Source organism: Xenopus tropicalis, chromosome 8, assembly GCF_000004195.4.
Source record: "Xenopus tropicalis strain Nigerian chromosome 8, UCB_Xtro_10.0, whole genome shotgun sequence".
NCBI classification, from domain to species: Eukaryota; Metazoa; Chordata; class Amphibia; order Anura; family Pipidae; genus Xenopus; species Xenopus tropicalis.
In genome coordinates, this window is record NC_030684.2 from 136,934,700 (window position 1) to 136,948,605 (window position 13,906).

Below are 13,906 nucleotides of genomic sequence, written 5' to 3' on the forward strand. Positions count from 1 at the left end.
GCAAACAGATAGGTGCGGTCATAGTGGGTGTAGAGAGGGGTGTGGGCGTAGACACAGGTGTGGCTGAAGTGGGCGTAGAGACAAGTGCGGCAGAGCAGGAGAAGAGATGGGTGCGACCATAGTAGGCATAGAGACTACACGTAGACACAGGTGTGGCTGGAGCGGGCATAAATACAGATGAGGCCAGTCCGGGCTGAGAGACAGATGCGGGCGGAGTGGGCTTAGATACAGGTGCAGCTGGAGCAGCCGAAGAGTTGTGGGTGCGGGTGTAGAGATGCATGTGGGCGAAGTGGGTGTAGACACAGGTGAGGCTGGAGCAGGCGTAGAGACAGGTGCGGGAGAAGAGATGGGTGCGACCATAGTAGGCATAGAGACTACACGTAGACACAGGTGTGGCTGGAGCGGGCATAAATACAGATGAGGCCAGTCCGGGCTGAGAGACAGATGCGGGCGGAGTGGGCTTAGATACAGGTGCAGCTGGAGCAGCCGAAGAGTTGTGGGTGCGGGTGTAGAGATGCATGTGGGCGAAGTGGGTGTAGACACAGGTGAGGCTGGAGCAGGCGTAGAGACAGGTGCGGCCAGAGCAGGCAAATAGATAGGTGTGGCCATAACGGGCGTAGAGACGGGTGTGGGCATAGACACAGGTGTGGCTGGAGTGGGTGTAGAGCCAAGTGCGGTGGAGCAGGCGAAGAGATGGGTGCCGCCATAGCAGGCGTAGAGACAGATGCAGCCATAGCGGGGAGTTGAGACAGATGCAGCCAAAGTGGGCGTATACACAGGTGAGGCTGGAGCAGGCGAAGAGATGGGTGCGGCCATAGTGGCTGTAGAGACGGGTGTGGGCATAGACACAGGTGTGGCCGGATCGGGCGTAGAGATGGGTGTGGCCATAGCGGGTGTAGAGATGGGTAGAGACAGATGCGGCCATTCCAGGTGAAGAGACAGATGCCGGCCATTCCAGGTGAAGAGACAGATGCGGCCATTCCAGGTGAAGAGACAGATGCGGCCATGCCAGGTGAAGAGACAGATGCAGCCATGCCAGGTGAAGAGACAGATGCGGCCATTCCAGGTGAAGAGACAGATGCGGCCATTTCAGGTGAAGAGACAGATGCGGCCATGCCAGGTGAAGAGACAGATGCGGCCATGCCAGGTGAAGAGACAGATGCGGCCATGCAAGGTGAAGAGACAGATGCGGCCATGCAAGGTGAAGAGACAGATGCGGCCATGCAAGGTGAAGAGACAGATGCGGCCATGCAAGGTGAAGAGACAGATGCGGCCATGCAAGGTGAAGAGACAGATGCGGCCATTCCAGGACCCTATGAAAAGATAATAACCTGACTGACCATCTATTCAATTAACAACCGTACGGCTTGGGGAATGGAACTGTTGTACCACCGACAATTTGCAATTGGTCTTCATATTTTATCATTTGTAGTTTTTTTAGTTAATTCATTTTTAGTTCTGCAGCTCTGCAGTTTGGACTTTCAGCGTCTATTTGGTTGCTAGAGTCAAAGTTACCTTAGCAACCAGGGAATGGTTTGGATGAGAGACTGGTAAATGAATAGGAGAGGGGCTGAATAGAAAGATAAGTAATATAAAGTAACAATAACAATAAAGCTGGAGCCTCACAGAGCAATAGCGTTTGGCTGCCGGGGTCAGTGACCCCCATTTGAAAGCTGCAAAGAGTTTGAAGAAGGAAGAAAATAATTTAAAAACTAGGTGAAATAGGTAATAAAGACCAATTGAAAAGTTGCTTAGAATTATTAATTCTATAACATGCTAAAAGCTAATTTTAACTGTCCATTGTGGAGAAAATCCAAATGATCATTATTACATTTTAAAAATAGAATATTATTATTATTATATTATTATTATTATTATATTGGCACAATCTAAAATGATTTGGGGTAAATGGATGGGAATCGAAGCCCAGCATTGGGCTTATTTATCAGTTTTTAAGTTTGTGAATTCGAGTTTGTGCTCACTTATATTTTGAGTTGCGTTCCGGCGGTTCCATGCCTCGCGTCGGATAATTATTATGAGATTTGGCATTCTTACTCACATTCTATCCGCACATAAGGACATATTCAGAGTTGCCATAGCAACCCATCAACAAATGAGCCTCCATAAAATTTGTTCTAAACCTGCAAAGGCCGTTCCTTTGGGATCCCCATTGTGCACTTGTTTGTAGCATCATGGTTCCCTATGGTTCATTTTACAGCTTTTTTACCACCTCAATTTTACTTTTCCTGATTTTTAGTTTTCCCTCCATTTCCCCTTCCATTTTTTGTGGTCCCACCCATATACTATATATAATACATTATATAATACATATAGATAGATTCCGCACTCACAGGACTTCGCTGTGTCCACAGTTCCACGTCACAATAAATTACCACTTTTATTTAAGTCCTGTGAGTGCGGAATCTGCTCTATTGCACCCAGGCACATTAGCTCCAGAATTATACATGAGTGCCTGTATTATATATATACTGTATATAATACATTTCTCTGAATTTACATTTGCCCCGGATTTTACACAATTTTTTCTGGTCCACTAAAAAAAAGTAAAATCGGGGTTCTACTATATATCGAATATGTTGCCTAATTCTGCATCCTTAAGTCCTTTTTACTCTTCCCAAATAGAGTTTATTACAGCGGCACACAGTTGGATATATGACATATACACAAGCCCAATTCATGAAAGGATTTTATCTGGCATTTTGTTGCTAGAGGAAATTATGAGATGGTTAAGGGGGTGATGCCACTGGTCTATTAACAACAGAACTGGTATATGACATATATGGCATAGGTTATCAATCCCAATATAAAGGGGTATAAATGGGGGAGGGATTGCAAGCTCAGTGGCCCAGAGGATCTGCTGTTTGAGGGGTCACTGCACAATGGCAAATGCAGGAATTGAGGGCTGTGTGTGGGACAGATGGGGTGACGTTATAAAACTCATTGGATTGGGAAAGTATGAGTAGGGGAGGGTGTTCCAGAGGAGATGTTGCACAGAGGAGATGTTGCACAGAGGAGATGTTGCACAGAGGACATGTTGCACAGACGACATGTTGCACAGACGACATGTTGCACAGACGACATGTTGCACAGACGACATGTTGCACAGACGACATGTTGCACAGACGACATGTTGCACAGACGACATGTTGCACAGACGACATGTTGCACAGACGACATGTTGCACAGACGACATGTTGCACAGACGACATGTGCACAGACGACATGTTGCACAGACGACATGTTGCACAGACGACATGTTGCACAGACGACATGTTGCACAGACGACATGTTGCACAGACGACATGTTGCACAGACGACATGTTGCACAGAGGAGATGTTGCAAAGACGACATGTTGCACAGAGGAGGAGATGTTGCACAGAGGAGGAGATGTTGCACAGACGACATGTTGCACAGACGACATGTTGCACAGACGACATGTTGCACAGAGGAGATGTTGCACAGAGGAGATGTTGCACAGAGGAGATGTTGCACAGACGACATGTTGCACAGAGGAGATGTTGCACAGAGGAGATGTTGCACAGAGGAGATGTTGCACAGAGGAGATGTTGCACAGAGGAGATGTTGCACAGACGACATGTTGCACAGAGGAGATGTTGCACAGAGGAGATGTTGCACAGACGACATGTTGCACAGAGGAGATGTTGCACAGAGGAGATGTTGCACAGAGGAGATGTTGCACAGAGGAGATGTTGAACAGAGGAGATGTTGAACAGACGACATGTTGAACAGACGACATGTTGCACAGAGGAGATGTTGAACAGACGACATGTTGCACAGACGACATGTTGCACAGACGACATGTTGCACAGACGACATGTTGCACAGACGACATGTTGCACAGACGACATGTTGCACAGACGACATGTTGAACAGACGACATGTTGAACAGACGACATGTTGCACAGACGACATGTTGCACAGACGACATGTTGCACAGACGACATGTTGAACAGACGACATGTTGCACAGACGACATGTTGCACAGACGACATGTTGCACAGACGACATGTTGCACAGACGACATGTTGCACAGACGACATGTTGCACAGACGACATGTTGCACAGACGACATGTTGCACAGACGACATGTTGCACAGACGACATGTTGCACAGACGACATGTTGCACAGACGACATGTTGCACAGACGACATGTTGCACAGACGACATGTTGCACAGACGACATGTTGCACAGAGGAGATGTTGCACAGAGGAGATGTTGCACAGAGGAGATGTTGCACAGAGGAGATGTTGCACAGAGGAGATGTTGCACAGAGGAGATGTTGCACAGACGACATGTTGCACAGAGGAGATGTTGCACAGAGGAGATGTTGCACAGAGGAGATGTTGCACAGAGGAGATGTTGCACAGAGGAGATGTTGCACAGAGGAGATGTTGCACAGAGGAGATGTTGCACAGAGACATGTGCACAGGGATGTTGCACAGAGGAGATGTTGCACAGAGGAGATGTTGCACAGAGGAGATGTTGCACAGAGGAGATGTTGCACAGAGGAGATGTTGCACAGAGGAGATGTTGCACAGAGGAGATGTTGCACAGAGGAGATGTTGCACAGAGGAGATGTTGCACAGACGACATGTTGCACAGACGACATGTTGCACAGACGACATGTTGCACAGACGACATGTTGCACAGACGACATGTTGCACAGACGACATGTTGCACAGACGACATGTTGCACAGACGACATGTTGCACAGACGACATGTTGCACAGACGACATGTTGCACAGAGGAGATGTTGCACAGAGGAGATGTTGCACAGAGGAGATGTTGCACAGAGGAGATGTTGCACAGAGGAGATGATCCCGGGAGTTGAACCAATGCTGCTTAATGGGAAAGCCAAATCTGTATCCCTGGGGCACAGTCATCTGTCCTATTCATTTAATATACACCATCTGCTGGTGAGGGCGGAAACTGGAGATTGAGCCTTGTGTTGTTGCACAATACTTACACTTGAATGGACCCAGCCTTTTACTGGTTTCCTCTGTAGATATGACAATATCCCTGGGTACTTTACTAGGGAACTGCTTTTTTACTCGGAGGACCGGGTGAATATGGAAAAATAGGATGAATATCTAAAGCTAGCCAAGTGTAGTAACTACAGCTTTACTCAGTACAGGTATGGGATCCCTTATCCGGAAACCCGTTATCCAGAAAGCTCAGAATTAAGGCCCATAGACTCCATTTTAATCAAATAATTCAGAATTTTTAAACTGATTTCCTTTTTCTCTGTAATAATAAAACAGTACCTGTACTTGATCCCAACTAAGATATAATTACCCCTTATTGGGGGCAGAACAACCCTATTGGGTTTATTTCATGGTTAAATGATTCCCTTTTCTCTGTAATAATAAAACAGTACCTGTACTTGATCCCAACTAAGATATAATTACCCCTTATTGGGGGCAGAACAGCCCTATTGGGTTTATTTAATGGTTAAATGATTCCCTTTTCACTGTAATAATAAAACAGTACCTGTACTTGATCCCAACTAAGATATAATTACCCCTTATTGGGGGCAGAACAGCCCTATTGGGTTTATTTCATGGTTAAATGATTCCCTTTTCTCTGTAATAATAAAACAGTACCTGTACTTGATCCCAACTAAGATATAATTACTCCTTATTGGGGGCAGAACAGCCCTATTGGGTTTATTTAATGGTTAAATGATTCCCTTTTCTCTGTAATAATAAAACAGTACCTGTACTTGATCCCAACTAAGATATAATGACCCCTTATTGGGGGCAGAACAGTCCTATTGGGTTTATTTAATGGTTAAATGATTCCCTGCTGGGGCAATTAACCGCCCACCCCCTAGAAAAGTCATAGCACCCCATTCCCGAATAAGCCACACAGTTTGACACCTCATTCATGGGTCTACAACAAACGGTGCGGGACTCAGTCAAAGTTGGTCTCAATGTTAAGTCTATGTGCGAATAATTGCCCCCTGCTGGGGCAATTAACCGCCCACCCCTCAGAAAAGTCATAGCACCCCATTCCCGAATAAGCCGCACAGTTTGACACCTCATTCATGGGTCTACGACAAACTAGTTATTTGCCAAAATCCCCATAATAAGTCAATGAGGCAAATTTGGGGACCTCTCTTGCCCCGGCGGTAAAACTTATACCCTTGTGAGGGGTATCTTCACACAGGTTGCAAACCTCTTCAAATGTGGTAAATTTCACGTTTCTAAACAATTCCCTCTCTGTGCTACAATCCCTCAAAGTTGGCCTCAATGTTAAGTCAATGGGATTTTTACACCTCATTCATGGGTCTACGACAAACGGTAATTAATTGCCCCCTGCAGGGGCAATTAACCGCCCACCCCTTAGAAAAGTCATAGCACCCCATTCCTGAATAGGCCGCACGATTTGACACCTCACTCATGGGTCTATGACAAACGGTGCGGGACTAGTTACGTACCGAACTTTTGTATGGAAGAAGAAGAAGAAGAAGAAGAAGAAAAAGAAAAATAAGTCTGTGAGATAACAGTAGTGATGCTTTGCATCGCAAGCACCACTAACTAGAGAGGTACATTTCCTGAAGAAAATGTGAGTGGTGCTTGCCGTGGCAAAATATTACAATGTTTCTTTCAGTTCTCTGTGACAATTGCCCCTGCTGGGGCAATTAACCACCCACCCCTCAGAAAAGTCATAGCACCCCATTCCCGAATAAGCCACACGGTTTGACACCTCATTCGTGGGTCTACAACAAACGGTGGTTAATTGCCCCTGCTGGGGAAATTAACCGCCCACCACTCACAAAAGTCATAGCACCCCATTCCCGAATAAGCTGCACAGTTTGACACCTCATTCATGGGACTACAACAAACGGTGGTTAATTGCCCCTGCTGGGGAAATTAACCGCCCACCCCTCAGAAAGGTCATAGCACCTAATTCCCGAATAAGCCGCACAGTTTGACACCTCATTCATGGGTCTACGACAAATGGTGGTTAATTGCCCCCTGCTGGGGCAATTAACCGCCCACCCCTCAGAAAGGTCATAGCACCCCATTCCCGAATAAGCGGCACGGTTTGAAACCTCATTCATGGGTCTATGACAAACGGTGGTTAATTGCCCCCTGCTGGGGCAATTAACCGCCCACCCCCTAGAAAAGTCATAGCACCCGATTCCCGAATAAGCCGCACAGTTTGACACCTCATTCATGGGTCTATGACAAACGGTGGTTAATTGCCCCCTGCTGGGGCAATTAACTGCCCACCCCTCAGAAAAGTCATAGCACCCCATTCCCGAATAAGCCACACAGTTTGACACCTCACTCATGGGTCTACGACAAATGGTGGTTAATTGCCCCCTGCTGGGGCAATTAACCGCCCACCCCTCACAAAAGTCATAGCACCCCATTCCCGAATAAGCCGCACGGTTTGACACCTCATTCATGGGTCTACGACAAACGGTGGTTAATTGCCCCCTGCTGGGGCAATTAACTGCCCACCCCTCAGAAAAGTCATAGCACCCCATTCCCGAATAAGCCGCACGGTTTGACACCTCATTCATGGGTCTACGACAAACGGTGGTTAATTGCCCCCTGCTGGGGCAATTAACTGCCCACCCCCTAGAAAAGTCATAGCACCCCATTCCCGAATAAGCCGCATGGTTTGACACCTCATTCATGGGTCTACGACAAACGGTGGTTAATTGCCCCCTGCTGGGGCAATTAACCGCCCACCCCTCAGAAAGGTCATAGCACCCCATTCCCGAATAAGCCGCATGGTTTGACACCTCCCTCATGGGTCTACAACAAACGGTTGTTAATTGCCCCCTGCTGGGGCAATTAACCGCCCACCCCTCAGAAAGGTCATAGCACCTAATTACCAAATAAGCCGCACGGTTTGACACCTCATTCATGGGTCTACGACAAATGGTGGTTAATTGCCCCCTGCTGGGGCAATTAACCGCCCACCCCTCAGAAAGGTCATAGCACCCCATTCCCGAATAAGCGGCACGGTTTGACACCTCATTCATGGGTCTATGACAAACGGTGGTTAATTGCCCCCTGCTGGGGCAATTAACCGCCCACCCCTAGAAAAGTCATAGCACCCGTTTCCCGAATAAGCCGCACAGTTTGACACCTCATTCATGGGTCTACGACAAACGGTAATTAATTGCCCCCTGCTGGGGCAATTAACCGCCCACCCCTCACAAAAGTCATAGCACCCCATTCCCGAATAAGCCGCACGGTTTGACACCTCCCTCATGGGTCTACGACAAACGGTGGTTAATTGCCCACCCCTCAGAAAAGTCATAGCACTCCATTCCCGAATAGGCCGCACAGTTTGACACCTCATTCATGGGTCTACGACAAACGGTGGTTAATTGCCCCCTGCTGGGGCAATTAACCGCCCACCCCCTAGAAAAGTCATAGCACCCCATTCCCGAATAGGCAGCACGGTTTGACACCTCATTCATGGGTCTACGACAAACGGTGGTTAATTGCCCCCTGCTGGGGCAATTAACTGCCCACCCCTCAGAAAAGTCACAGCACCCCATTCCAGAATAAGCCGCATGGTTTGACACCTCATTTGTGGGTCTACGACAAACGGTGGTTAATTGCCCACCCCTCAGAAAAGTCATAGCACTCCATTCCCGAATAGGCCGCACAGTTTGACACCTCATTCATGGGTCTATGACAAACGGTGGTTAATTGCCCCCTGCTGGGGCAATTAACCGCCCACCCCCTAGAAAAGTCATAGCACCCCATTCCCGAATAGGCAGCACGGTTTGACACCTCATTCATGGGTCTACGACAAACGGTGGTTAATTGCCCCCTGCTGGGGCAATTAACTGCCCACCCCTCAGAAAAGTCACAGCACCCCATTCCCAAATGGGTCTACGACAAATGGTGCGGGACTCAAAGTTGCTCAAAGTCAAAGTTGGTCTCAATGTTAAGTCTATGGGCGGATAATTGCCCCCTGCTGGCAAAGGAAAGGCAGAGGGAGGTGCCAGAGCTGGCAGGATAGACACACAGAGAGAGATCATATCAGGGGATTTGGGTTGCTATGGGAACGCTATGAATGCATGTCAGTAGGTGGGATGTAGATATAATGTTTGTATTGAATAAAGAGAGCTGGTTTGTAAGGAATGAAGGAGCCAGTGTCCCAGCCCTGCCATTCCCCAGCTCCCAACTGCCATTTGTGCCCCTGCCAGTATGAGGGAGAAGCCCTGTGCCCAACTGACATTTCAAATGCAGCCTGATGGGCAGCTGTCTGTGTCAAGGTGGGGGGTCTGCACTTGTTTCCCACTTTCTCTCTCTTTGTGACATCACAGACAGTCTGCACTTGTTTCCCACTTTCTCTCTCTTTGTGACATCACAGACAGTCTGCACTTGTTTCCCACTTTCTCTCTCTTTGTGACATCACAGACAGTCTGCACTTGTTTCCCAGTTTCGCTCTCGCTCTGTGACATCACAGACAGTCTGCACTTGTTTCCCAGTTTCTCTCTTTGTGACATCACAGACAGTCTGCACTTGTTTCCCAGTTTCTCTCTCACTATGAGACATCACAGACAGAGTTGGTAAGAGAGCTGGCAGGGCACACTCAGCTGCAGGAAACTTTCTGTAGTCACCAAGTTGTACGGGGGCCGCGATTCCTGAATGAATGGCGACGGGGAGATGGGGGTCTGTACCTGAATGATGTGCTGTGTAAGCGCCTATGTGAGTATTTGCCTTGTAATCTTCATGCAGCTGCAGAGCATTTCGATGGGCAGTTACACACAGGTAAGATGTGTATGCTCAGTGCTACCTCCCTTCTATTGTACAGTGATGTGTAATATTATAATAATAATAATAATAATAATAATAATAGGTGTTATTATGCTACACTGCTGTATTAACAAGAACATGTTTTACTGCTGCTATTCAGAAGGATATTAGAACTGGTTGTGGGGTCTTGTACTGTTATATGATCTGCTCAGTGCCTGATAATATCCTTATGAATGATAGCTGGGGATGTTATCCACTATATATGCTTATTTCCTAATGCTTCCAAACCCTTTACAATCACCTGTTTCCCAAATATAAAACCAACTACTGCTCCTTTGGTGGCGCCTTCCCCACTGATGCCTAGAAGGTTCCACTCCCCACATCTGTGCGCTGCCATTTCTCATGTATTACCTACAGCTCATGTATTATTCTTTAGCATTTATGTTTGCCCTTCACTCTTCTTGGCTGTTTAAAAACAAAGTCTGCAGACTTCTTAGCACAGAGTTGATTAAGGGGCAAGTCATTTTATTTTGACTTAGGAAAGAGATTCCCCCTCTCTGGGGCAAGTTGCAGATAGCTTTAGAGTTGCCCAAGCTTAAGCAGCACACATTAGATGTTCTATAGCCCACACCCGTACCCCTACTACAGGCTCCAGTATCCCCACTCAGCTGCCAGGACTGAAGCAAAACCACAGAGGAATTTTCCCATACCATGGTCCAACCTGTAAAACACGAATATGCCTAAGCTGAGGCAGCACACTTAAACCAATATATACATCCATCTAAACCCCCTAGCATTAACCCCCCCAAACCAAGGGAACTCTTCAAGCATTTAACCAATGTATCCCTAACCTGCACACCTACCACAAGAACCAGCATCCTCAGCTTTCTGCCAATGTTGAAGCAGATCTGCAGCCTGGACTTCTCCCAAACCAACCTGTAAAATAAAGAAGCCTAGGCTGAAGCACATCCCTATGCATCTCAAAAGAAATCAAACCCCCTAACTAAGGCACCTACCGGGAGTACCAGAAACCCCCACTCACCTGAAAGGGCTCTCCCCCCAAAAAGCTATCACTCTATACCATGTGCATCCCCACTCACCCACTAATGATCTGATTTCTTCTCTGACACACTTATCCCCAACAGACTTGTATAAGAGACCTGTAGACACAAAAAAAAAATCTAGCCCTTCCCTCAAAATCTTAACTGCAAGCATCAGCACCACACTCACGTGTTATAGCTAAAGCACTTACACCTCTGCAATTCGCTGTACAACCTGTTATAGACAAACCTAGGCTAAAGTAGCCCATTCATGTATAGCAAAGGCTGAACTTTCCCAACCTGTAAAAGAAAGATACATAGGTAAGAGATCGTACCTTTGTACACCTAAACCACTGGATTACCCATATGACCAGCTACCAAAAGCTTCAGCATCCCCACTCACCTAAAATGGCTAAAAAGCCACCATGGCCAGACTAAAAAAAGGCCTCACTTACTCAAAATAAAGGTGCTAATAAAAACAACATCACGTGAACCCCACAAGCAAGTACTATTGCTCCACTCTCCTACCAAAAGTGAAGAACCACAGTGGCCACGGGACAATTACTAAACCAAGGCCCAATATATAAAACAGACATCCAGCATCAACAATGCCCTGTGCCACACAAGTATCTGCACCCCTACTCACCTCTAAGGCGTAAGTGCCTCTGTGAGCAGATAGTCATAACCTGTAAATATAAATTCTGCTGCTGTGAGCATTGCTACTCATGGCGTCTTCTGCAGAAGGACTTTCCCCAAACCAAGGCTCAATCTATAAAACAAAGACACAGGTTAAAGTAAGGAAAGGTCAGAATCCAACTCACCTACCAACTCAAATGCTGTCACTGCCAGACTTTTCCCAAACCAGGCCCGGTCAGTTAAACAGAACATACCTAGGTTGAAGCACAAATCTATCCCTCCTTCCTCCCCCAACTATAACCACTAGCATCCCCACCCACCATGCCAATCTCCCATGTGACCATACAATTCCCAGATGGGATCAAACCTGGGACTAGAAATAATAAAATATATAATCAACCACATATAGCCAACTCTTTCCTAAATCCTGTAAAAGGATAAGTACTCACCTTCCAAAGCCACCTACTGCTGACTTTTCTCATTTGTGGGCCCATTCTGTTAAAAACGAGACTCCAGCTCCCCTACTCAGTAATCAGTTACTTATTTGCCAAAGCTGTAGAGCCTCCTTGGCTGGACTATCAGTACCAGGACCTGACCTGGAAAATAAAGGGAAACTTAGACTAAAGCAATGCATTTTCATTCACATTAAAACCAATATATCAATTGACTTCCAATCCCCCCCCCCGCTATAACCACAAGAATCACTCTCATCTGCAACAGCTCTGGCACCTCAACAGCGTGACTTTCCCCAACCAATTGAAAGCCCAACTTGCTCCAGTTTCTCCAGGACCCAACCTATTGTAAGGTTGAAGTAGCACCTGAGAAGGATAAAGTGCCTCCAAAGCCAGACTTCTCCTGGTAAAACCTGTAAAACAAAGCATGGATGGATTTTTATGACACTGTGGTGGAAACTATAAAAACAAATAGGCATGCAAGCTGAAGGGTATATTCCTCCCCTGCACACCTACCACAAGCACCTGCAACCCCAGTCATTTACCAAGCATAATACACCTCCATAGCCCGGACTTCTCCCAAACCAACCTGTAAAATAAAGAAGCCTAGGCTGAAGCACATCCCTATGCATCTTGACTAAGGCACCTACCAGGAGTACCAGAAACCCCCACTCACCTGAAAGGGCTGCACTGCCACTTCAGCCATAGGTAGTACTAACATAATTGATCTTGTAACCTTCACCTCTACCACAAGAACTAACAATTACCAACAGCAAATAGCTCCTTGGTAAGACAAGTTCCAAATTACAGTTCAACCTGTAAAACAAAAACAATTAAGCAGTGAATTCTCCCCCCAAAAAGCTATCATTCTATACCATGTGCATCCCCACTCACCCACTAATGATCTGATTTCTTCTCTGACACACTTATCCCCAACAGACTTGTATAAGAGACCTGTAGACCTACTCACCAGCCTCAGCTGAGGTGTCTCCATGGCATTTTCCAAAACAAAGTCAAACCTATAAAACCCTTCTGTGTCTGTGACGGGTGCAATTGGTAAAAGACCTGAAGCTCCACAGTACAAGTTTTCGTTCACACAATAAATAGTTGGGGTGCAGGGAGTTGAAGAAGCAAAACATGTTTATTTGTCACAGCTGTTTAGGTCTCTCACCAACACTTATAGTGTTATTCATTACACATTCTCTAGTCCCTTTCAGAGAGGGTTTTTCTCACACATCCACATTCACCTAGAAAGGTCAGTTGACCTTATCAGGGCCTAGCCTAAAAAAAGAGACTCAATCTTAACACCAAAACCAATATCTCCACATCCTACCTCCAGCACCGGCATGCCTACTTACCCATGAAGAATAAAATGCTTCTGGGAATAAATATCTACCAAAGCAAAGCCCATCCTACAACACCGAGATTGGTAATTCCCACTCACCGGCCAAGGCTGAAGTGTCTCCACAGAGGGTTTTCAAAAGCAGCTCCCCATCTGATTAAAAGAGATGCCTGGGTGAAGTAGCACACACCTTATGCACATTGAAACCAATCTATCCCTTCACCTTCACTAAAAGGATAAGTACTCACCTTCCAAAGCCACCTACTGCTGACTTTTCTCACCAGGGATGCTCAGGCAGAAGAATGCTCAAATAAATCCTAACCAATTACCCCACCACTAGCACCATCTTGTCTACTTACCTGCCAAGACTGAGGTACCTCCATGGCTAGGCTTTATTCAGACCAGGGTCCAACCTAATAAACAAAGATATATCTTTGTTAAAGCATTTCATTGTCACACTCATTAGAAACAATTCATCTCTTGTCTCGCACCCCTATCTCTAGAACCAGGACCTTCACTCACCCAGCAAGAGCGAAAACTCTCCTCTGCTGGGAACTCCAAAGCCAGGGTCCAATCTACAAACCCCCTGAGGGTATATATTCTCACACATGTTAAAAAAATGATCATTCCACCCAAAACCTTTACCACAAACT